The 25,659-nt window shown below is 36.4% G+C and overlaps 1 pseudogene; it reads left to right on the top strand.

The window, feature by feature from the left end:
* The window catches only part of LOC122126975, a 60,847-nt pseudogene that overhangs the window by 1,375 nt on the left and 33,813 nt on the right, over nt 1–25,659 (top strand).

Below are 25,659 nucleotides of genomic sequence, written 5' to 3'. Positions count from 1 at the left end.
AGGGTATCTTGGATTTATTTGCAGGCTTTACACATATTCTGCAGAAAAAGCCAATGGAACCTTTGTTCAAGGTATGTTTTTGCTCTTATCCTACAGTATTTTATGCAGAAAAATATCTGTACTTGATTCCAGTGCCCTGCATCTTGTATATACATTTTTTCTAATTTGGGAAGGGGAAGGGAAATAACAAAATGCTGAAGTAAGGAAAGAGCTTGACTCATTGTAACAATGAGATGTACAAGACACTATGTTAAAAATTAACTTTACAACTTTGGAAGGAGGAGGGAGGAGTTGTGGAATTGAGGAGGGAAGGGACGGTAGGGGAAAAAACAAAGGAGGGTGTAACAATGCTGGATAGCAAATGTACTCACTACCTTATTCATGTAACTGTAACCCCTCAGTACAGTATTTTTACAATAAAAACATATAAAAAGAATATCTTGGTAGCTATTTTAAAACTGTCCAAGCTTACTGCACTGTTTGTGGGTGTGTAAACTTGTTCAGGCACTTTAGAAAGTAGTATGAAGGTTCCTCAAAAGACTCCACCTAGAGCTCCCCTATGACTCAGCAATCGCAATTTGGGATATTTACCCGAATGATCACAAACAAGACCATACTAAAGCTACCAATACAACTATATTTATTACAGCATTACTTACCATAGCTAAGATATGGAACCAACCCAGATGCTCCTCAGTAGATGAATGGATCAAGAAACTGTGGTATATATACACAATGGAATACTATGCCTCCATCAGAAAGAATGACATTGCCCCATTTGTTAGGAAATGGAAAGACTTAGAAACAATTATATGAAGTGAAGTAAGCCAGGCCCAAAGAAACATAGTTCCCATGGTTTCCCTTATTTGCAATTATCAGTACATGTCTTGAATCAAGCAGAAAAGGTCAGATAAGTTGAAGTTAGGCAAAATGGACCTCAAGATAAGGACTAAAGTGTATTTTTCTTTCTTGCTATTGTTTCTAAAGTTTTAGTCAAGAGTGATACTCTTTCACTTGAGACACCATTCCACTTCTGGCTGTTTTTTAAATAAGTTTTTTTTAATTGTGAGAATACTGTATCTCCGGAACTCCCACTCCAGTATAGCTGAAATACAGAAAGATGTGGAATACAGATTGCCCTTCACTGTAAACAACTTGACAATTAACATTAATATACTACTTTCTCCTCAGTTTCCTCAGGAAAAAACAGTGATCAGTGTTTATCCACCAATCCAACATCCTTTAATGGATAAACAAGTAATATAGGTTACTTCTCCATTAGTAAGCAATTTTACAATGCACTCAGATCTTGGAAAGATTATCCAGAGTCTGTTGGATGAGTTTTGGAAGAATTCTCCTGTTTTAACTCCCACTTCAACAGCGTTTCCATACCTGTATAGTAACCCAGGTGGGCTGCCTCCTTATGCTTCTCAGGGTTTTCCGTTTCTTCCTGCATATCCTCCTCAAGAAGCTAACAGAACATTACTTCTTTGTCTGTTACTGACATTGTTTCTTCTTCAACAACAAGTTATACAACAGCCAAGCCTGCTGCTCTTACATTTGGTGTCCTTTCAAGTCTGCCATTACCTGTTCCCACAATGGAAACTTCTACACCGATAAGCCAAAATAGTTTTGGGTACAAGATGCCAGATGTCCCTGATGCATTTCTAGAACTCTCAGAATTAAGTGTGTCACAACTCACAGATATGAATGAACAAGAGCAAGTATTACTAGAACAGTTTCTGAGTTTACCTCAACTAACACAAATTATTAATGACAAGGGTGATTTAGTAAAAAGTATTGAGGAATTAGCAAGAAAAATCTCCTCTTGGAGCCCAGTTTGGAAGCCAAAAGGCAAACAGTTTTAGATAACTATTAGTTACTTACACAAATGAAATCTACGTTTGAAAAGAAGATGCAGAGACAACATGAACTAAGGGAAAGTTGTAGTGCAAGTGCCCTACAGACAAGATGGAAAGTCGCTGCACATGAAGCTGAGGAAGAATCTGATAATATTGCTGAAGATTTCTTGGAGGGAAAAACTGAAATAGATGATTTTCTCAGTAGCTTCATGGAAAAAAGAACAATTTGCCACTGTAGAAGAGCCAAGGAAGAGAAACTTCAACAAGTGATAGCAATGAAGAGAGAAATGGGACATAAAACTAAGTACATTATTTTAGATTTAAGATTTGTAAGTTGGCATTTCATTGCAATGGCTGAATTCAGATGTACCCTACTGAAATTGATTTTATATAATTAGAATGATTATGATCTTTGCTTTGAAATTTTTTCTGCAGTATTTGCACTAAAATGCCTATTTATCATTGATAAATCCTGTCCTGTTTAAATTTCATTGCTATTCTTATAATTAAATACCTTATGCATGTAATTTTATTTTTAATATTTTATGAAAACTACTTAAACTTGTACTTTTAATTTGAAACTGCCACATTTCTTTATCAAGAATGTTATCTTATTTAGATTTCTTTCCTCTCAGTTTTTTTTAAGTACTTTCAGCTATGGAATGATACCCACACCCTCCCTTTTTCTTTCTTTTTGGATAAAACTTTCAAAGGCAATTTGTTTTTAAATATTCATAATACCAGAAAATATCAAATGTGCCATCTCAAAGTAACTTTTAATATACCTATAATAAATTTAAAAAATTCAAAAAATGTCTTCATTACCTTGCTCATGCAATTCTAACCCCTCTGTATGGTATTTTCACAATAATAAAACTTTAAAAAACTAATTTAAAAATTTTTTTTAAATATCTCTATGGAAACTTAACCATCTTTTTAATCCTTTCACAAGTCCTCTATACTGAATGATATATTTTATATGTTACTCTGATACCCCTACATATATTTTATTGTCATAAGGAAACTCTTTAAAAGATAGTCTATTGATTGATATTTTGTGTGTCAACTTCCCAAAATATGTTCTGCTCTCATATCCAACTAAAAAATTCTCATCTTCATCTTCCTTTTTGAAAAGTGAACACCTGTCATTTAGATAAGAATCAATACATGATTGCGTTCACCAGATATTCAAACTGTCATCTCAGTTGTCAGGAATAAAAGAGTTCATTCAATATACTCATTTATTCTAGATCAAACTCTTTGATACATTCTCATGGCATTGATAACAAAACCAAGCATCAACATACATGACTTTATTTCATCTCATGTTTGCTCTGGAATGTTTAGAAAATTGTCTCTTAAGTGTACAGCCACAGAGTAGCTATATTTAGTTGATTAATAAATTATTTTGTTTACTAATCTATTTATTTCAGTAATGGGGCTTGAACTCAGGGACTCAGTGTTATTGTTCCTTAGATTTTATGCTCACAGCTAGTGCTTTACCATTGCAGCCACATAATAGTCTTACAGATTTACTTGCCTGTATGGGAATCGAGTCATGATCTGAGATGTCAGCCTCCTGAGTAGCTAGGACTACAGGTATGAGCCACCAGTGCCCAGTTTCATACTTAGTTTATTTTAAATTCGATTTACTCAGAAAGGCATCTAAACAAAAATGCTATTTTTAATATTTTAAGATCCTAACTAACTCCAGAGTCCTCTCCTCATTGTTGATGGACTCTTTTGCCCAGGCATGACTATTATTTGGCTCCTTATAAGAAATTTATGACAACATGTGAAAAGAAAAAAAATTGTAATTTTATACTGGAAAGGCAGAGTCTAATTTGTAGGACTAAACATAGTGAATACTCTCCAGCTGTGAACGCGTGAAAACTATACACAAGGATGATCAAGAATGGCCTAAGCTAGGATTCTAACCAGTGAATTAGAGGCTAGTAACCAGAGCAAATACAAGGCTTCATGGTTCAAATTTGATAATGAGACTCTAAGGGGAGCAATGGACAATCAGCCTCATCTAAAAGACTAGCTGGGAGTGGGATTCTGGAGACGAAAGTTGTTGGTCATGAGCTTTTCCAACCTAATAGGGATTGAGATTTATTTACACATGATCTCTCCAGAAGAGGTCACTAACACCATGACTGTCCATTCATTGAATTGTGTCACACTAAATAATGCCATTTCATCAAAAGTGATTTAGAATTACCAAGATCATCTTGAAAGATATTTAAGATGATTCCTTTTTTTGTTCCTTCTGAAGAACCTTGATGGATAAGTCTGGGAAGATGAAGGACAAAATTCACTCACTTTTGAGGCTGGGAAGGTGGCTTAGAATGGTTGAGTGCTTGCCTCCAATACATGAGGCCCTGGGTTGGATTCCTCAGCACCATATAAACAGTAAAAAAAAAAAAAAAAGGCCAGAAGTGGCACTGTGGCTCTAGTGGTAGTGTTGTAGCCTTGAGCTGAAGAGCTCAGTGACAGTAACCAGGCCTAGAGTTCAAGCCCCACAACAGACAAAGAAAAAAAATCACTTTTTTTTGTTATTGTTCTTGTATGCCTGACAATGTTTTCTTCTCATAATAATTTTGTTGAATAAGAGATTCTAAACTTGTTTGTTTCTGTTTTAGTTTTACTCTATATTGTTATGTCTTTCTTCCATACTTTAAATATTCTCCTCCATTTAATTGTTGCTTGCAAAAATTTAGAAATTTTGATAAAATCTTTATCTTTGTCACTCTGAAGTAAGGCTCCACTATGTGTGATTTTCTTTCTTTTTTTAAATTTAATTTAATTTTATTGTAAAGGTGATGCACAGAGGCTTTATAATTCCATAAGTAAGGTAGTGAGTTCATTTCTTGTCAAACATTGTTACCCCTCCCTCATTTTTTCTTCCACTTCCCCTCTGACTCTCCCCAACTAAAAGACATTGTGTTAGAGCCAGACAGTCTTTCTTTTTCTCTTAAAAATATATTTTATTATTACTGTTCAGCTAATACACAGATGTATTGTACAGGTAATGTTATACTTACGTAAGTCAGATAATAAATGTATTTCCTTTTGAACTCTGCCACCCTTTCCTTTGCTCTCTCCCAGTTTTTCTTTCCCATCCCTACTCACAGTTTTTAGTTTAATTTAAATTTAAATTTAATTGTCCAGGTGTTGTACCTAGGGGTTACAGTCACATAAGTAAAGTAGTGAGTACATTTCTTGTTAACTTTTTACCCCTGCCTTCATTTTTCTCCTGCTTTCCCTTCCCCCAAGCCTTCCCCCAAAGTTGTACAGAACATTTCCAACATACGGTTTTGTGAGTATCACGGTTGCATTGGTTCTCACCTTTATCCTTTGACTCACCATTTTTTGTTACCCTTCCCTTCCCTAATTGAGATAAACATTTATACAATACCCAGGGTACCAAAATCAAATACAGTGACAACAGGAGTTATACCATAGGGGAAAGAACATGTAAAAGAAACAAAAAAAAAACCCCATCTAGTACATTAAAAAACAACAACAACAAAGAAAAACCTCCTGTGTCCATATCTTGGAATTCATTTTTCTTAGCATCATCTTATATGATCACATGTACATAGCTATTGAGCTATTCTGCTCATCTGCTAAGATTATCCTAGATGTATACTATTTATTACACATAAGGGAAACCATGGGACCAATGTTCTTTTGGGTCTGGCTTACTTCACTTAATATGATTTTTTTCCAAGTCCTTCCAAATGGAACAGTGTCTTTCTGATAGAAGTATAGAATTCATATATATCTTTTTTTTGGTCGGTCATGGGGATTGAACTCGGGGCCTGAGCACTGTCCCTTAGCACTTCAGCTCAAGGCTAGTGCTCTACCACTTGAACTACATGCCACTTCTGGTTTTTCTGGTGGTTTATTGGAGATGAGTGTCAAGAACTTTCCTGCCCAGGCTGGCTTTGAACACAATCCTCAGATCTCAGCCTCCTGAGTAGCTAGGATTATAGGCATGAGCCACCGGCACCCAGCATATATCACATTTTCTTGATCTATTCATCTATTCATGTATTGAGGGGCAGTTCATTTTCTACATACTGTCTAATGAATACCACTGCTGTATTTGTTCTCCCTTTGTCCCACCTTTTCTGTGTTCCCCCATCCTTTTAATGACAAATAAAGGAAAATAACACAAACATCAGCAGCAACAACAAAAATCTCATTTCAATCTCTTGGAGTTCATTTCTTTAAATATTATTTTATACGATCATGTGCACATAGCTATTGTTCCTTTTTGATCTGCTGCTATGAATATCTGCCTATGGTCTCACTGTGTAGTGGGTGACTTTTTTATTTCTGCTGTTGGTGTTCTGCCATTAAAATATGATTTTTAAAATATTTTGCTTTGTTTTCTGTAAGCTTCTGGAATTTCATGTAAATTTTGTTTTATTTTCAACTATTATCATTTGAACAGCTTTTCTGGCCTTTGTATTCTTGCTTCTCTGGTATTCATTATACATATATTATACCTTCAATAATTATCATATAGATGCTATATATTTTATTTCTTCTAATTCATTCCTTTTTCTGTCAATTTCAGGTTGGTAACTGTCTATTAAAGGGCTTTAAGCTCACTGATTCTTCATATGTATTTTTTCCCACTACACTGATGAGTTCATCAAAGTCTTTTGTTTTCTGTTTTATACTAATATCATCAGTGATATTTTAAAAATTCTTTCTAATGTTACTGTCTCTCTCCTTACCTGTATGTTTAATTCATGATGTCCAAGTTGTTCACCACAGCATTCCATGTAGTAATTATGATTATATAATTCTTTGAAATTGTCAGTCTGATAATTGTTATATTGGATTAAAAATTCATACATATTTTCTGAACCTGGCTCTTAGTGTCTCTTAAATTTTAGTTAAAAGACAAATACATCAAGTACATAGAATACAAGTAAAAAACGCCAGTAATATGATGATTTATATTTATCTGGCTGGGCATTAAGATCTATTTCATCTTTGCTGTACTTGTAGGTATTAAAAGTTCTTTACTTTTTATATTCTTGTTTTATTTATTCCCCCCCTGCTGGATTTGGGGAAAATAAAACACCTTGCAGGTATATAGCCTTTGTTATATCACCATCAATCACTTATACCCAAACCCTGTGGTAGGTTTGAAAGGTATCCGTGAAGATATTTGCTTTGTATTTTATACCTAAATTTCTCTTGCTTTCCGTTTCCCTCTGTTTTCTCCGTCTTGGGACCATGACCCCAGTCTCTCTCTTTCTCTTTCTCTCTCTTCCTCTCAGTCTTCCTTTCTCCCTCTCCAAAATTTTTGGGCTTTGACTTTCCAAATTCATGACAGAAAGGCAAGAAGAGCCTGGGGTTTCAAACATTCCTTCCCCTATTTCAAGTCACATAATGGTGACACCGTTTTTCTTAACCAGAAGCCCATTGTTGCCAAGAACAAGATATTTTGGGACCATCTCTTTTCCTCGGATGTCAGAAATTATTAAACTCTGAGCATTGTGATGGGAACTTGTCAAAACTCTTACAGGTAAATTTCATAGAAATATATCCTCATTACTCCCACTAAAGAAGCTTCTCACCAAGTTGTAACTAAACTTACTTCTCACCCAGTGTCTAGCAACTTAAAGATGTTATTGTGTGTGAGAGGAAACTGAGTTGATTTAAACATGGGTTACCCCAACCTATCTTTGAGTTAACAATCCATCCCAAATGTACTATCATGCACTGGAGTTAATAACATATGAAATTTATAAGGATTAACTGCAAAGGCATTGAAAATCTGAAAATGAATATGATTTTTGGATTTAAAGGCAATTTCTAGCATATTAAACCTGTGCATGTTCTTAAACATCATAAACAAATGAAGCATTCTACATACTCATGATACATGTATGAATGTATGAGTGACGTGGAGGCAATATTGAAGTAGACTCAAACTCACGGGAATGAGAAAATATCATATTATCCAAATTATACAATGAAACCTATGGTAGCTATCTACCCACATATTCTAACAACAATATCAGAGGAACTTCATTAGGAAAGTCTTTTTTTTTTTGCGTATGTGGTGCTGAGGAATTGAACCCAGGGCCTCAGGCATGCAAGGCAAGCACTCTATCACTGAGCCACCTTCCCAGCCCAGAAAAGTCTTTTTTATTAACTGATAAATTTAAAATTTCCCTTAAACTTGATGATGTTTTAAGTCGTGGATCTACATTACTAAAAGTAGAAAAGTTATTAGCAAGCAGACCTACCTGATGTGACATTTTACAAATTTCTCTGCCAAAGTTTTCTATTCTTTGTTATAATTGACATCTTGCTGTGATTCCCATTACCCAGTGCAGAAGAAAGTCATTTGTGGATAAACGCAATAAAATATACTTGTCGAATTTTGTTCCCCTTTTCTGAATCCAGACTTCATCATTATTAATTGGTGCATTATAAAATTAAACTAAAACTAGGCAACAGTGGGTCATGCTTTTATAATGCTAGGTGCTCAAAGGCAGATATATGGACGAGGGAAGTTCAAAGCCTGTATAGAAATAAGACTGCATGAGTCTCCATCTCTGATGAACTAGCAAAATGCTTGTGATGGTTCTAGCTATGAGAATCAGCCATGAACAATAATGCTAAGTCAATGTGATTGTTTCTAAGGCATTTATAAGATTATTTCTTTGTTGTTTTGTATGTCCCTCCCCCACAGTATAATCCCTGCTTTCACTGTATTTGATGTCGGTATACTTTGTGGAGGGGAAGGGGAAAAACAAATCATTTAAATAAGGATACCGGTGGAGCCATTACAACAATGAGATATATAAGTTGTTATGTTGAAAACCAACTTTACAACTTTCGGGAGGGGGGATGGGAGGGTGGGGAGTGATAGGCGGGGAGGATGGAGGGGCAGGGGGGGAGGATGGGAAGAGATGTGAAGGGGAAACAAAGGAGGAGGCTACAATGCTTGATAAGAAATGTACTCATTACCTTGCCCATGTAATTGTAACTCCTCTGTACACAATAAAAAAATAAAAAATAAATAAAAAAAGAAAGCTGAGTCAGAAATTAAGTCCCTGAACTCAAACACATCCATCATCATCACCACCACCACAAGTCATACCAGACAGAATACACCATGTGTTCTTACTTTACCCTTGAAATGTGATCTCTGGCTACAGGTGATACTACCATGATATCTGTCATCTCTGACTACAGGTGATATTACCATGATATCAAAACTTACTGAGTTAACCAGATATGCTTTATTCGAAAAGGTGAAATATTTCTTCTACATCTGTATCAACTTAGACTTATTGTGTGTCCAAAATGGGAATGATCATGACTTTTACCAAGTTGAAAATGGTCTCTATTTAAAACCACTGGAGGATTCCAATGCCCAAATTTCATAGAAAAAGAACATGGAACATGCAGAAAATATGTTCAGTATTAATCCTAGCATCTCTACTTCATTTACATTCTGATGACCATAATATTCCACAAAGTCTAACAGAAAAGCTCAAGAGACTCATCTCTAGTTAACCAACACAAAAGCCCAGAAGTAGTGTTGTGATTCAAGTGGTAGAGCTACAACTTTGAGTGGAAAATCAAAAGTGATAAAATCTATATATGATCTTGGACAAGAGTCCAGGCCTTGGTGACGAATATGACATTGACAAATGGATTTGCTATAGATATATACCTGCTAATAGTTTGGAAAGTTTTGTAGTTGTTGTTGTTAACTTTCTGGACTGAAGTTTTTCCTCAAATAACTATGGTTCTGACTGCAGAAATATTGCTAGCTGATTTTGTGATTTTGGATGGGGAATTCAATGTATCTCTCTAATGACATATTCAGTTTACCAAGACTCTTAGGAGAGGAAATATGAAACATCATTTAATAAGAAATGTTATTTGTGTCCAAGCATTGGTGGGTTCATGCCTGTTATCTTAAGTATTCAAGGAGGCCGTGATCTTAGAATTGTGATTTGAAGCTAGCTAGGGCAGAAAAGTTTGTGAGATTTTTATCCCCAAATAGCTACTTTAAAAATCCAGAAGTGGATATATAGCTCAAGCATTAGAGTGCCAGCCTTAAGTGAAAAGGCCAAAGGAGATTGTGAGACACTGAGTTCAAGCCCTAATACCAGAAGAACAACAAATAAATGAACATCCTCTAGTATTTTAAACCACTGTAAATGTTCTCACATTCTAAAACAGTCCCTAAATTCTGACGCACTTAAAACAACATCAACACTTAACAAAAGTAAAAAAAAAAATGGAAAAGAAAGCTTTAAAATTATATAATAAGTTTATGTAAAACTTGTAAGTTTTCTTGAACAACTGTGTTCTAGTCTCTGCCCAGGCCACAACACCGCTTAGATCTCCTGGCTTGCACTTGCACTATATCACTATACATATCACTATATATGTGTGTATGTGTGTGTGTGTATACACATATATATGTATGCATTGTACAAATATACTATATATATATATATACATATATATATATATATATGTGTGTGTGTGTGTGTGTGGTTCTTGCAATATATTTAGTATATCATGAACAGGCACCAACTTCCATTCTGTACACTCTTCAAGCAGGTTCTAAATGACCTAATACTAAAGAATTTGTCTTCTGGAAAATAGACCAGAAGAGAAATGCCTTAGAATTATGTTTTTAAAGACCCTATTAAATACTTCTGTGCACTAAAGCAGTCGTTAATCTTCATAGTATTGACCCTTGGCTAAAAGTGTCCTGGCTGCAAAGATATAAGACATGGACCATTCTATCAGGAAATGTAAAGCTAAGAGCCAGTCTTAATAATCCTTAGAAGACAGATGGCTTTGGATGCTGTATCTGTCACAGATTAGTCAGGGGAAAGAATCCACAGAGTAATTTAAACAAGAGGGAAGTTCAATAGAAAGAACTATGAACTATAGGAAAGTATTGGGGTACTAAAGTGTTGGCTAATAAAATAAGAATAACTGCAAAGAATATAGACACAGAAATGTAGGAGAGAGAGCAAAGCATTGTGGGCTCACAGAATGACAAAGGAGTTGTTATGGCTGGGCTTGTGGAAACATACTGTCTGGCTGGACATTGCTGTGGGTTTGCAGGTGACTGGATATGGCTAGAAGTGTCCCACTTGGTAGGGAAGCTGGGTGCACTACAAGAGCTTCTCCATGAGCACCCAGAATGAACCCAGAATGTGAATACAAAACACTCTGTGCTACATCTTGCACCCTCTGTAGGCTTTCATCTAGGAATTCTGAAGTGAAACAACTAGGTGAATGTGGAGCTCTTTTATGGAATGCAGTGCTGGTTTTATATCCTATGTGTGCTTATGACTGACCTTAGCCTGGATATTTACAGTCCCTGGTCTTCAAATCCCCTTTATGGTAAATAGTCCCTCCTTTGTATGAGAGTCCACGCCAATGACATCATCACTGTTTAAAGATTTGAGTAAAACGTAAGTCAAATCTTTACACACATTTTTTTGCATGGCAAATAACTCTTCTCAGAACCAATGACTATTTTAAAATGTGTTTCATAAGTATTTTTGCTCAATTAATAAGTTATAATTTACAAAAATAAAGTAAGTGAGGCAACTAAAGGTCTAAAACCACTTGCATTCACATCTATGAAAGCAACAGTAATAAATCCATGTATCCAGGTGGGTGAGATTCAGGAAGGAAACAGAAATAGAGGAAGCATCTTTATAGATAACATACGAGTCTTATTTCATGTGTGTGTGTTCAGATATTTTTCTCATCTAGTCTTTTATTCATTGATTACCATTTCTCTTTCTCCACCCCTTACTTCCTCCCTCTTTCCATTCCTCCCTCTTTGCTGTCTCTCTCTCTATCCACACCTATCCCTCTCCCCCTGCCTCCATTCTTTTCTTCTTAGTGAAGACATCTTAAATAATAGACCCTGTCTTGTAAACTTGTAAATTAATGACAAGTTTCATTTCTCCTCATCTTCCTTGTCTTCATCCTTCTCCTTCCTCCTCCTAGCCGTCATCCTCCTCCTGTTCCTCCTGCTCCTCCTGCTCCTCCTCTTCCACTTCCTCCTCCTCCTCCTCCTCCTTCCTCCTCCTCCTCCTCCTCCTCCTCCTCCTCCTCCTCCTCCTCCTCCTCCTCCTCCTCCTCCTCTTCTTCTTCTTCTTCTTCTTCTTCTTCTTCTTCTTCTTCTTCTTTTCCCTCCTCCTCTTCTTCCCACCACCCCTTTAACAAATAACTGATTAGAATTCATGGTCTTTTGCTTGCTAGGCAGTGCTCCACTACTGAGCTATATCCACAAGTAATTTGTAATGTTTAAGTATTCTTCATTTAGGGGTTCAAAACTTTTGCACAGGTCAGAATGGACCTTAATTCCTCTTTTTTATTGTGAAATTACTGTACAGAGGGGTTACAATTACATGGGCAAGGTAATGAGTACATTTCTTATCAAGCATTGTAGCTTCTTCCTATGTTTCCCCTTCCCATCCTTTCCCATTCTCCCCCCCACCCTCCCACCCATTCCTCCTCCCCCCTGGACCTTAATTCTTCTACCTGAACCTCTCATTGTGAAGACTACAAGCATGTATTCTCAGGCTCAACTGTTTTGTTTTGTTTTGTTCCTTGAGTTAAGGTCTTTCTAACTTTGTACCTAAACATTCCTGTAATTTCAGAGGCAAGGATTGCATTTTTGAGGGCCAAGTTGGATGAAAAAAATAAAAACAAGTTAGCAAGCTCTCCTCTCAACTTAATTCACACTTAACTAGTGTAGTGGTATGCAAATGCAATCCCAGCTATGAAGGAGATCTTTCACCTATATAGAAAAATTGTGATCCTGGCCTAGGTAAAAAACAGAGGACCCTATTGGAAAAATAAATAGATAGATAAATAAATAAATAATAAATGAATGAAGGGTCTGTGGTGTACACCAAGGGTAAAGAACCTTTGTAAATATAAAAGAACCTGTGTTCAAACCTTTAGCATGGAATTTAATCAGGAGTATTTGAGAAGTCTTAATAAACTGTAAGATAACCATTCCTCTATGAATCAATTACAAAAGACAATAAAACTGTGTGAGTTGGATTCTAAAAAGAACATAAAACTGGTGGAGACATCTTAGTCAATGTCCAGAGGGCCATTTCATTTATACCACTAAATGCTTATATTAAGAAGTAATAAATTCTAAAATCAATGATCTATTGAAATTGGACTTAAGATAAAATCAGAGTAAGTATAAATGAAGAAATAAAACCTATAATGAATCTCTTTGACATTAATAATTGTAGTTGTTTGGTGTTCTGGTCATAGGGCTTCAACTCAGGACCTGAGTACTACCTCTGAATAATTTCACTTAAGTCTAGAACTTTACCTCTTAGGCCACTGCTCCATTTGCATGTCTTTGGCAGTTAATTGAAAGTAAGAGTCTCATAGTCTTTCCTGCCCAATTTGGCTTAGAATTGTGATACTCAGACTACAGCCACTTGGGCAGTTTGGATTACAGGTTTAGGAGCCAGTGTTGACTTTGTTGAGTTCTTATACTTTCCATCTATGTCATTCTCAGGTATGATGATAGTAAGATACCCTGTGATGACCTGGATTCATAAAAAATTCTTCCTTCCCTCCATGGTAGAGTAGAAGTCAAATTTCCTATAGTATTCAAAATCACCCTCCCCAGTAGCACAGCCCTTTCTTTTCCTGTTAATACAGATGCAGGAAGAATCTAAAATAGCCTGCAGCATGGTTAACTTCAAGTTCAATGGTATTACTTTGAGATCATTTTCCTCTTCAGTAAGACCTCTACACTATCAAAACAGAAGCTCACTAGCAAAAACTTTCTAGTAGGTTCTGAGGGTTAATGAGCAATAGTTCTTTCATTTGTACCTTTTACCTCTACACCTATGACCCTTAGCTATGGAAGAAAAATGCTGTAAAGGCTGATTACAAAATGGTACATAAGACCATGCCTCAGTCCTGTATGGTATTGCCAAGTAATAGCAACTATAATTGGGCCTTCAAACAGCTGATCCTCTGTTCCATTATTCATTGAATTGGAATAGTATGTCACATGGCAAGAATTCATGTCATCACATGACAAGGAATTCCATGAGCGTGCAACTGTTGCTATACTTCATTTTCTGTGAAGTGAGTTTCGGGGTCAAAAGCAATGTTATATGGGCTCTCCATCATGTGGACATTTTTATTCTACTTTGAGCAAAAGCTTTTTGTGCAAGAAAGTAAATCTGTATTTAAAGTATGTACATATTCAAATGAAATTGCATCAACCATTCCACAATGGAGATGGTCCTCCTCAGGGAATGGTGGAGCACAGTGTTAGTGTTGCTATTGCAGACTAGATGCTTAGCAGGAGTTATTGGCAGGTCAACATTGGCAAGGAGAATCCATGATGCTGAACTTATATATAACCACTGTCTTGTATCTCTGACTACATTGCCCATGAACTCACTGAGAAACAACAGATTGATAGACTGAGTAGATGATTGGATTCTCTAAACAGGTATAGATGTCTGTTTTGGGGAGAATAGGTATGATTCTCATCATCTAACTTCCTCCTTTGCTGAGGTCACTTTCAGGTGAGCATGCCTGTGGAAATTACACATGTTTTCATCCATATGAGAAGTATACACACTTACTTGTGGCTCTTTTCACTTAGAGAAGTCTATGCAGATACCTCATTAATGACTTGCCTTGTTAAAAACTTCCAATTACCCGTGAATCCATCTAATATTTTCAAGTTCTAAATGATTCTACTAAGTAAAATCTTGTCATTGTCCCATGTATCAATATATCATCATATATCTTGCCATTTCTCCTTAGTAAAGAGAACAATTAGTGACTCTATTTGAGGTCCTGACCATCAAAAGAACTGTCATTTACCTTTTTTTTCAGAGAGATACAAAAGGTTGAATGTAGAATCACAGTTGACTACTTTCATGTGTGTGTTAGCAGTGGGTTATGCAAAACTATCTGTAAACCATACCTAAATATTCCATTCTTCAGTCAGCTGACCAAAAAACATCTCAAATACTCATTGATGTCTACTTGTGTAGAGATATCCTGACAGCAGGATAGACAATGGACATTTCAAGGAACTCTTTTAATATAAATAATTTGTCTGTTTTTAAGGCCTGCATTTATTCCACCTCTTTGTGAAAATGAAATGTTTATACTAACATACAACTTTCTGGCTTGGTGAATCAGATAATACTCAATTCAAGATGGATAGCACAAGCTGTATCGTGACTGTGACCTATAAATAAATGATCAATCTCCACTCAAGGTCCTGTAGCAAGCTAAGAAACTTATTTCAAAAATGAGTAGGGTCGGGGCTGGGAAGGTGACTCAGTGGTAGAGCGCTTGCCTTGCATTCCTGAGGCCCTGAGTTGGATTCCTCAGCACCACATAAGCAAAAAGAAAAAAGCTGGAAGTGGCTCTGTGGCTCAAGTGGTAGAGCACTAGCCTTGAGCTGAAGAGCAGAGGGACAGCTCCCAGGCCCAGAGTTCAGGCCCCACGACCGGAAATTTAAAAAATAAGTAGGTTCATTTTTTTCCTTAAATAGCATCAGGACTTTTGCCAAACTTTAAGTACTTGCACAGTGATTCATACACATAGTAAAGGCTCTAACTAGCATTCCTCTTCTTTGCCATTGACAAACATCGTTGGATGTGTAGGATAATGGAACTCAATGTCAGAACCACTTACACCCGAGTCTGGGCCTGTTGCAAAGCTTTCTCTTCTGGGCCACAGTCTAAACGAGGATATTTTAGGTAATACAGATGGTATGTGTTTGTACATTCCATTACATATCCCCTTTTTGTTGAGAGAGGCCAGATCAACTTGTGCCTAAAGATGAGCATCTTGACTCCTTCAACACCCTACCCCAGCCCATAAAGTTTGAAGGGTCTTAAATTTGCTACATTTCATTTCCTGCTGGAAACTACAAATGTATCAACAGACACTACAGAGACTTTGCTTATGTTGTTTCATCAGGTCTAGTCAACTTAAGGCCACCGTTGCAAGGGACTAATATGATACTGTTTGAAAGAAAATGTTAGGATTTACTACTCTTGCGTTTTATTTAGTTTTCTTTTTTATCACAATGAGATTTGATCTCAGGGACTTGTGCTTGCTAGGCTGGCACTTCACCTCTCAGTCATGCCTCCATTATGCTCTTCATTGATTATTTTTTAGATAGGAATTTGATTCCATCCTGGGCAAACTCCTGGACTATTATTGGCCTACTTTAGTCCTCCCATAAATGCTGAAATATCAGATTTCCATATTGTCTAGCTTCCCTATATTAAGACGGAGTCTCTCATATTTTTCTTCCTGGGCTAGTCTGGAACCATGATTTTCCCATTCTCCTGGTCCCATGGAGTGTGTAATGACTGGTGCTCATCGCTGTGTCCAGGTACAGGTGGAAAAAGGGTTTTGACAAGTTTTCTGCACAGACTGGTCTCAAAACTGAATTCTTCTATCCCAGCTTCCTAAGGAGCTAATATCATACACATAAGAATCAAAATACATGAGATTTTTATTTGTTGAATGTCATTAATGAATTATTTAGTGTTCTTCTTTGTGGTCCTGATCACAAATTCTTGAAAAAATGTTAATCATGATCAGCTTGAAATTTTCAATTAGATAATTCAAATTATTCTTTGTAGAATTTCTATAAACTGATAACCTTAAGATATTTGAAGTGTGACAGAGTTGATATACATCTGCTTCTTTTCTTAATATGATAGGTATACTTAGTAAAAATATAATTTTTTTATTATCCTATATAGGTAACTTTAATACTGCGTATTATCTGCTAAGTACTTATACAAATACTAAATACTAAAACAAAATTGTGGATAGAAACAAAACTTTTTTAAATCATTGAAATGTAATTATTCAGGTCAAGGTTAATTTTTAATTTGTTGAAATATATTGGTAGATATTAACTGATTTCAGGGAAACCACAGTTACTAATCCATGGTAGAGGATTTTTCAGACTGAACTATTTATACAAAATACCTATTTCATTTTGTAATTATTAAAGGTTAACACATATACATGCAATTTTATTTTAGGCATTAGTGACTGCTATTTAAATCAACAAAAATATTATTCAACATAAATACAGTTTTAGGAACAAATTATTTTACTAGCACATTTAGAAATTGTTAGTCATGCATGTAAACATTTTATGTATTTATTGTTTGCTCATGGCTCAAGTCTGCAACCATAGCGGATGAGATCTAAAGGTCATTTTTCAAAGCCAGCCAAGGCTGAAAAGTCCATTAGACTTATCGCCAATTAACCAGCCAAAAGCCAGAAGTGGAATTGTGGCTCAAGTGATAAAGCATCAGCTTTGAATGAAAAAATCCAATCAAGAGCTCAAAGTCTTGAATACAAGCATTGTTATAGGCACAAAAAAAAAATAAATAATAAAAAGATGGGTGCCCCTGGCTCACACCTGCAATTGTAGCTACTCAGGAGGCTGAGATCTGAGGATCATGGTTCAAAGCCAGCCTAGGCAGGAAAGCCCGAGAAATTCTTATCTCCAATAAACCACCAGAAAACCGGAAGTGGCATCTTAGCTCAAATGATATAGCATTAGCCTTGAGCTGAAGACCTGAGGGACAGGGCCCAGGCCCAGAGTTCAAGCCCCACCACTGACAAAAAAAAATTATAATAATAAGTTCATATTAAATCTATATGTTGAAAGTTTTGCAATTATTTAAAATACATCTAGAATCACTCTCATATTAAATATATTAATAATAACTGTACTTTTTATTTTTTAGTTCATTAAAAACATTATAATCTTGGGAAAATAAATTAATGTTTCCCAAGGCTATGTGATAGCCTGTATGATACTCAAACTATTTGACATAAAGTTCCCAGAGTAGAGGGGATAGCTACCAAGATAGAAATCAAAGATGCATATATAAAATCTTCTATGCCTCTGTGGGTGTCGGTGGCTCACACCTATAATCCTAGCTACTCAAGAGGCTGAGATATGAGGATCGTGGTTCAAAGCCAGCCTGGGCAGGAAAGTCCATGAGATTCTCATCTCCAATAAACCACTAGAAAACCGGAAGTGGCGCTGTGGCTCAAGCAGTAGAGCATTTACCTGGAGCTGAAGAGCGCAATGACAGCACTCAGGCCCAGAGTTCAAGCCCCAAGACAGACAAAAAAAGAAAAAAGAAAAAAACCTTCTTTACTGATGGCTCATACTTTAATCATAGCTAATCAGAAACCTGAGATCTGAAGATCATGCTTTGAAGACAGCCTAGGTAGGAAGTCTATGAGAATCTGAGATAGTCGTAGAATTTTACATGACTTCAAAGAGTCCTCTCCATATAGTACCATGTTTTAGAAAAGAAATTCATCAACAATACTAGCTACCTCAATCCTAATAATGTTGAAATAAGGCAACAAAATTATTCTCTTTTAAATGATCAAATATCTTTTGTTAATTTAGAGTTAATGTAAACTGAAAATAAATTCATGCATTTTTTCCTTATTTTTTTAAACAGTGTAGCTTTTCCTTCAGGTATGACTTGGGTACATGAATGTCATCCTTTCTCACATTTATTCAGTAGGGCTTTGTCCAAATACTAACAAGCAATTCAGTATCATTACTGTTTGTAGTATCTATAATTTATATCCAATCTTTCTCCGATGGAGTAAAACTGGATGACACATAAAAACCTACCCTATATGAACAATTTTATACTGCTTGTGAGTGCAAGAGACAATCAGAAAATGAATGTTATAATTCACTTTCCTCTAGAAGAAAATTGTAATTATAATCATTTGTGAATATCATCTAGAAACCTTCAGTTAAACCTTAGGTAAGTTCTGTGGGCTGTGTTCTGTTTTCTCCATATATATGACAAATGCAATAACATAATTCCAGTACTTGTTTATTCACACATCAGGATGCCAAAGATACATAAATTCCACTACACTTAGAATGCAATCTCACTAGCATTTAAAACATGCAAGACAGAAGAAAACAGTTAAAATGCTTTGATGAAAAAGAACAAAATGTAAATAAAAGAGAGATTAATAAAAATAGAAGAAAAACTAATGTAAAGTTACTCTGAGAAAAATACAAAAGCATGAAAATCCAACTTGTTCTCAAACATAATAACATAATAGAAAACTGCAAGCTGAGTAAAAACTGAAAGGCTGCTACTTGGAATTAATAAAATGGAATTGAGCTGCAAAACAAAGTCATTGCATCACAGTTCAAAATGGGTTAGAATAACTCTAGATGAAATGATAACCTGAAATTCCCAGAAATTAAAAGAAAAGAAAGGAAAAATGGAAAAGAATGTAAGCTGAACTGAAACTGAGAGGAAGTGTGAAGTTCATAACTAAAACTGACAGCTGTAAACTGGTATGCCATCATTGAGTTTCCCCCAGTTAAGTATTTACTATATGTTGCTATGATTCTGTAATGCAGTTTGAACTCTGGTATTGTGATACTCACAGAATTGCTCTTTTGACCAGAAATGCTGTCACTATCCATGATCTTTTATGTTTTCATATACATCTTAGACCTGATTTTTCGATTAAGTAGGGCATGGTGTTGAGCGTCTTGTGGGTACTGTATTGAATTTGTAGGTTGTTTTGAAAGAATAGATCCTGTAGTCCGGAGTTGGGAATGTGGCTAGTCGTGTAGTGCTTGCGTAGCATGCTTGAATCTCTGGGTTTGGTTCCTCAGTACCACATAAAAAAATTTTAAAAAAAAAGAAAAAGGTAGAAGTGGCGCTGTGGCTCAAGTGGTAGAGTGTTAGCCTTGAGCAAAAGAAGCTCAGGGACAGTGCCTAGACCCTGAGTTCCCGCCCTAGGACTGGCAAAACAAAACAAAGCAAAACAATCAAATTCCTCTAGTCCATGATCATAAAATATCTTTATATCTTCTGGTGTCTTCCTCCCTCCATCCCTCCTTCCCCTCTTCCCCCCCTCTTCCTTCTTTCCTTCTTCCTTCCTTCCTTTTACTCTCTCTTTCCTTCCTACTTTTTTCTATCTTTTCTTCCCCCTTGTGGTATTTTTTCATGTCCGTGGTTAATTTTATACTCAAATTTCTGAGACTACTGTCAATGGAATTGTTTTATTAGAAATTTTTCTATTCCAAATGTATCATCCAAAGTACTTATGAGAATATTTTCTTATATAATTTTCATAGTATAATTTATAAAATCTTACATGTAACACATTCCTTATGATTTTCAATACGCACAAGTTGTCTTTTTATAGTTACTATAATTATAGTGTTTTGTAACTATATTAATCTCATGAAAAAAACAACAATTGACTTAATATTTTGCATTTTAGGGGGGTTTTGTATTTATTGCTTTGATTTATGTGTAACTTTTCAATGTATATTTCTTTATGTTTTCTTCTTGTGATTTTTTTCAAAAATATTAAAGATTGGCTTTATATCCTTGGCATTCATCTTTTTTCTAAGAAGTTAATTTATTACTATTTGTATTGTTTAACCATTTTAGCCACAATGCTCAATTTTTTTCTGCTGGGCAATCTTTAATTTTCAATTCTTTTGACTTATTCTTGGTAGATATTAATATAATTGCATATAGAGGTTTTCTGAGCCTTACCTGTTCCTATCTCATAACCATTGCAGTTGTAGAATCTGCTCAATGTTTTGACTTCAGTATTTTAGAATTTCTTGACTTTTATTGAAATAAATATTCCATATACACTCAAATGTAGTATTTCATGTTCAGAGAAATATTCTATCTCTATCAATTGTATTGTGCTTTCTAATTTTGTTCTGATACCATCTTTGTTAGAAAATTTTTGTTTCCTTTCTTCCTTCCTTCCTTCCTTCCTTCCTTCCTTCCTTCCTTCCTTCCTTCCTTCCTTCCTTCCTTCCTTCCTTCTTTCCTTTCTTTCCTTCTTTCTTTCTTTTTCTATCTCTGTTTGTCCTGGGTGCTGTCCTTGAGGTTCTTTTTCTCAAGGCTAGTACTATATACCACTTGAGGCACAGCTCCATTTCCAAACTTTGGTGGATTAATGGAGATAAGAATCTCATATTTCCTTGTTCCATTCATCCATTGAGGGGCATCTGGGTTGGCCATATCTTGGCTATAGTGTATCTACAATGGAATTCTACTTATCCATTAGAAATAATGATATTGAACCATACATAAGGAAATGGAAAGACTTGAAAAGGATTACATTAGGTGAACTACAGTACCAGAACCTGAGAAACATAGGTTGCATGCTTTTCCTCCTGAGTAGAAACTAGAATGTGCCTATAAATATAGGTAAAAACACTGGGTGGCAACAAGGAGGTATAGATAAATTAAGTGAAGTATAATAGAATCTATGGGAAATGTAAATAATAAAATTATTTAGAAAGGCTAAGGCAAAGCCTACCAAATTGAATACTAGAAAATATGTACTTGCAAGAGACAGAGTGGATCAAGAAGAGGGGGGCAGAAAAAACGAATCGGGGAAATAAGTAAAATGTAGACAAGAATGCAATGTATATGTCACAGAACTGAGAAAAATAAGAGGAGTGTGTGAATGAAAATCTTGAAGAGATGACTCAGATCAAGATGCACTATGTACATAATTTTCTTTTTAAATGGCAAAAAATCAAATACAACCTACAAAATTAAGAAAAGTGAAGGAAGGGATAGTGTGAAGAGGTGGTTGAGAATGTTAACTTTATTTTATTTTATTTTGTTCGTGGCCTGAACTCTGGGCCTAGACGCTATCCCTGAGCTCTTCAGCTCCAGGCTAGAAATCTATCACTTGAGCCACAGCATCACTTTGGCTTTTTCTGCTTTTGTGGTGCTTAGTAATCTAATGTTAAAAGAGGTGACACTGATTTTCTTTTTATAAGACACTGTATTCCTAAATTGCTCTGTTGAATTGCAACTCCTTTGGACAACTACTTGAAAATAAATAAAAATATATATTTAAAAATATAAGGAACATGAGGTTCCAGGAAGATGGCGGAGGAGAAACTGGAGGCAAAACAAGCTCTTGCATAGAAAGAAGTTTTAGAGTTCCAGTGAACAGTCCTAAGCCAGAGAATCACGCCAAGTGTGCCATCACAGGACAGAGAGTTAGGCCAGAGAGGGAAAATCCAGGCAAGGAGACAGATCTGAGCTCTTGTCAGCAGCTGCGGCTGTGGCAGTAACTGCGGCGGCGGGGGCGGCGGCAGTACCCCCATACCTGAAACAGAGAGAGTCCGGGATGAAAGAGCCAGACGTGGCGGGTGAGCGGATTCTACTCAACACCAGCAAGAACCGACAAGGAGCAGACATCTTCATCCTGCAGTTCGCAGACCAGAGATGACCCAGGAACCAAGACTCGGTGTGAGTAGAAGCCTGACATCCTCACTCTTTCTCAGGGAGCAGAGGAGGGAAGGCCACTCCTCCCCACCCAGTACCAGAGATCCCCATCTTGGATACCGACAAAGCTCGGTGGAGCTGCTAGCTCCAACTCAGGCCTTGGAATAAAAGGAGTCATTTAGCAGGTCACAAAAACATAATGCTGTGACCTGCCAGACTCAACTCCACCCAGGGAAAAGTCACCCAGTTCAGGCACCAGCCCTAGGAGTGGCTTTCTTCACCAGGTAATCAGAGCCAGAGGCTTCCCCTCCTTTTAGCAGCCTCGACATGAGTAAACAGAAACCCTGAGTGTGGCTCCAGGCTGGGCTCTGTGAGTTGCTCACAAACTAGCCCCCGGGAAAAGCTACTGTTTGCTGAAAGGCCTCAACTCTACCCAGAACCTAACCTCATCACAGCATCTCCAAACTTGAGGAAAAAGCCATCTCCCTCTTTTGTGATACTCAAAGCACACCCCCCTCCCATTGAACTAACTTGGGAGGAGGATCGAAAAATCCTGGGTAAAGCAGAGCATTTTTCTGCCTGTCCAAACAAACTGACTTAAGAAACCAATCAAGCCACAGGACCACAAGCAGACCAGAGACTCCAACCAGAGGCTGATGACAGACACAAGGGAGATACAGGATTTTTCCCAACCCTCCCAAAAAAAATCAAAGAAATTTTTTTTCCTCTTCTTTTTTTTAATACCTTTTACAAAAAAATTATTTTTCTTTCCTAAAACTTTTTTTAATTTTAAATTTTTACCTGTTTTGAAAAAAATTGTTTTCTAGTAACTTTTTTCCCCTTATAATCTTTATTTTAGGGATACATGCGTGTGTGCGTTTTTCTTTCTTTCTTTTTTTTCTTTCTTCTTTAAAAAATTTTTTTCTTTTTGTTTTTTGCTTAGCTTGACTGAACTTCTGATCTTTTTTTTCTTTCTTCTTTATCCTTCTCACCTTTTCCTCTCTTTTGTTCTTCTTTATGGGACTTAACTGTTGTTCTGCACATCCTCAGATAAACCCGAAGTTGACTATTAGACCATATCCCCCATTGTGTACACACTTAATCCACAAGTTTATTACTCAATTCAAAGCTTCTGAGACTTAAATTCCTTAATAGCAGTACTACCTCTTTATACCTATATAATATTTTAAGTATTTTTATTTTTAAATTCTTCACATCTCCTTTATATCCCTCCCCTTCTCTCATTATATTCATGTTCTTTGAATAGATTGTTCTCGAATCTGCATATTATTAATTTTTATTTTTCTATTTTTTAAGGTCTCTTTTGTTTCCCTTTCTCATTCTTCTTGTTTTCTCTCTCTTTACCTTCATCCTATCCAACCTATTTCCTGCTTTGAGACTAGGACTTAGTTAAGTTAAGTCTCCCTGTACCTTCCCACATCACTCTATTCCTATTTTTTACTCACATCACTCACTAACCCTAATAATTTCTGTTTACCAAATTCTTCTTTGCGGTTCACAGCCCATTAATATATAGTTGTTGATGTTGAATAGAGGTATCTGTTGAACTAGATTGTATCTGCAGACTATTGACTGTGCAAATTCAGACTTTGGTTGATGCTTGCCTTAAGTTAGTGTTCTAGCACAAAACTGGTGTTACTTTCATCCCAAATGGGCAGAGTAAGCCGGAAAAACACAAGAAAAATGGCAAGTCCGGGTACCTCTACTCCCACTCATGATTATCAGGGGACAAAACAGATAATGAATAATCCAGAAGAGAGTTCCCAAATAGCTCTACAAACACTGCTGGCAAACATGATAAATGAAAAGATTGAAAACATACAAAGAATTCTGTATGAGCATGATAGGGAGAGAGAGGAGGTAAACAATAGTTCAGTGCAGGAAAAGATTGAACACTTACAAAGGACTCTGGATGAGCATGAGAGGGAGAGAGAGGAGGCAATAAAAAAGGTTTATACAGGAATATCATGAGCGTGAGGAAACTACTCAAAAACTGATACAGGATTTGCATGAGCAGCTTGAGAATACTCAAAGAGAAAGGCACGAATGGCGTGAACAGGCTGAGAACACTCAAACAGAACTACAAGAATGGCATGAACGGGAAGAAGTTAAGCAAAGAGTAATACAGGAATTGAGAGAGCAGGATGAGAATACTCAAAGATCACTAAAGGCATTCATGGGATCCATTAACAAAGAGCTGAAGGAAGTCAGGGTGACCACAAAGGGAATGCTGAATGGAACCCAACAGAAGGAATGGGAGTCCAAGGAAACCATAAAAAATCAACTAAGTGATTTGAGAATAAACACCGAACACCAAATTAAGGAAGTAAAGAAGTCCATACAAGATCTAAAACAAAGCTTCAAAAAAGAATTTGAAGCCATCAAAGCTGACCAATTACAAGGAAAAGAAATAAAAAACAAAGTAGAAAGTCTTGACAGCAGATTAGACCATGCAGAAGATCGAATATCGGGGATTGAAGATAGCCTAGACATTATAGAGAAAGAACATACAACCATCCAAGACAAGTCCAAGAAATATGATAGATCTATCCAACACCTGGAAGACACCATCAGAAGGTCTAATCTAAGGATAATGGGTGTAGAGGAGCACCTAGAAACAGAAGTTAATGGTATAGGAAATTTGTTTAACAGGATCCTAGCAGAGAACTTCACAAACATGCAAAAAGATAGGCCTATTCAGATACAAGAAGCTTTTAGAACTCCAAATAGACCAGACCAGAATAGGACATCCCACCATCACATTATAATCCACACAGGATCAACTCAGACCAAGGAAAGGATCCTTAAAGCTGTCAAGGAGAAAAGATTAAACACCTATACAGGGAAACCAATTAGAATCACCTCAGATTTCTCAGCAGAGACAATCAAAGCAAGAAGAGCCTGGAATGATGTATGCCAAGCCCTAAAAACAAACAACTATCAACCAAGAATACTGTACCCAGCTAAACTCTCCTTCAGAACTGAAGGCCAAATAAAAACCTTCCATAACAAAGAAAAATTGAAACAATACATCTCCACCAAACCAGCCCTACAAAAGATTCTTAAAGATGTCCTACACATAGAAAACCAACAAGACCACAATGAAGACCAAGAAACTGAACCCAAACTGAGAATCCAAGAACCATAGGAAGAACCCAGTGTTTGCAACCCCCAACAAGGTGAATAACATGGCAGGAACTCCCAAATACCTCTCAGTCCTATCTCTAAAAATTAACGGACTTAACTCTCCAATTAAGCGACATAGACTGTCTAGTTGGATTAAAAAACAAGATCCTTCTATCTGCTGCCTTCAGGCATCACATCTTTCCCGTAAAAGCAAACACATTTTCAATGTTAAAGGCTGGAGAAAAATCTACCAAGCAAACGACCCGCATAAACAGGTGGGAGTT

Source organism: Dipodomys spectabilis, unplaced genomic scaffold (assembly GCF_019054845.1).
Source record: "Dipodomys spectabilis isolate Male_0828 unplaced genomic scaffold, ASM1905484v1 ptg000295l, whole genome shotgun sequence".
In the NCBI taxonomy this organism is placed as follows: Eukaryota; Metazoa; Chordata; class Mammalia; order Rodentia; family Heteromyidae; genus Dipodomys; species Dipodomys spectabilis.
Note: the sequence above shows the minus strand (reverse complement) of the source record. Positions and strands in the feature narration are given on the sequence as shown.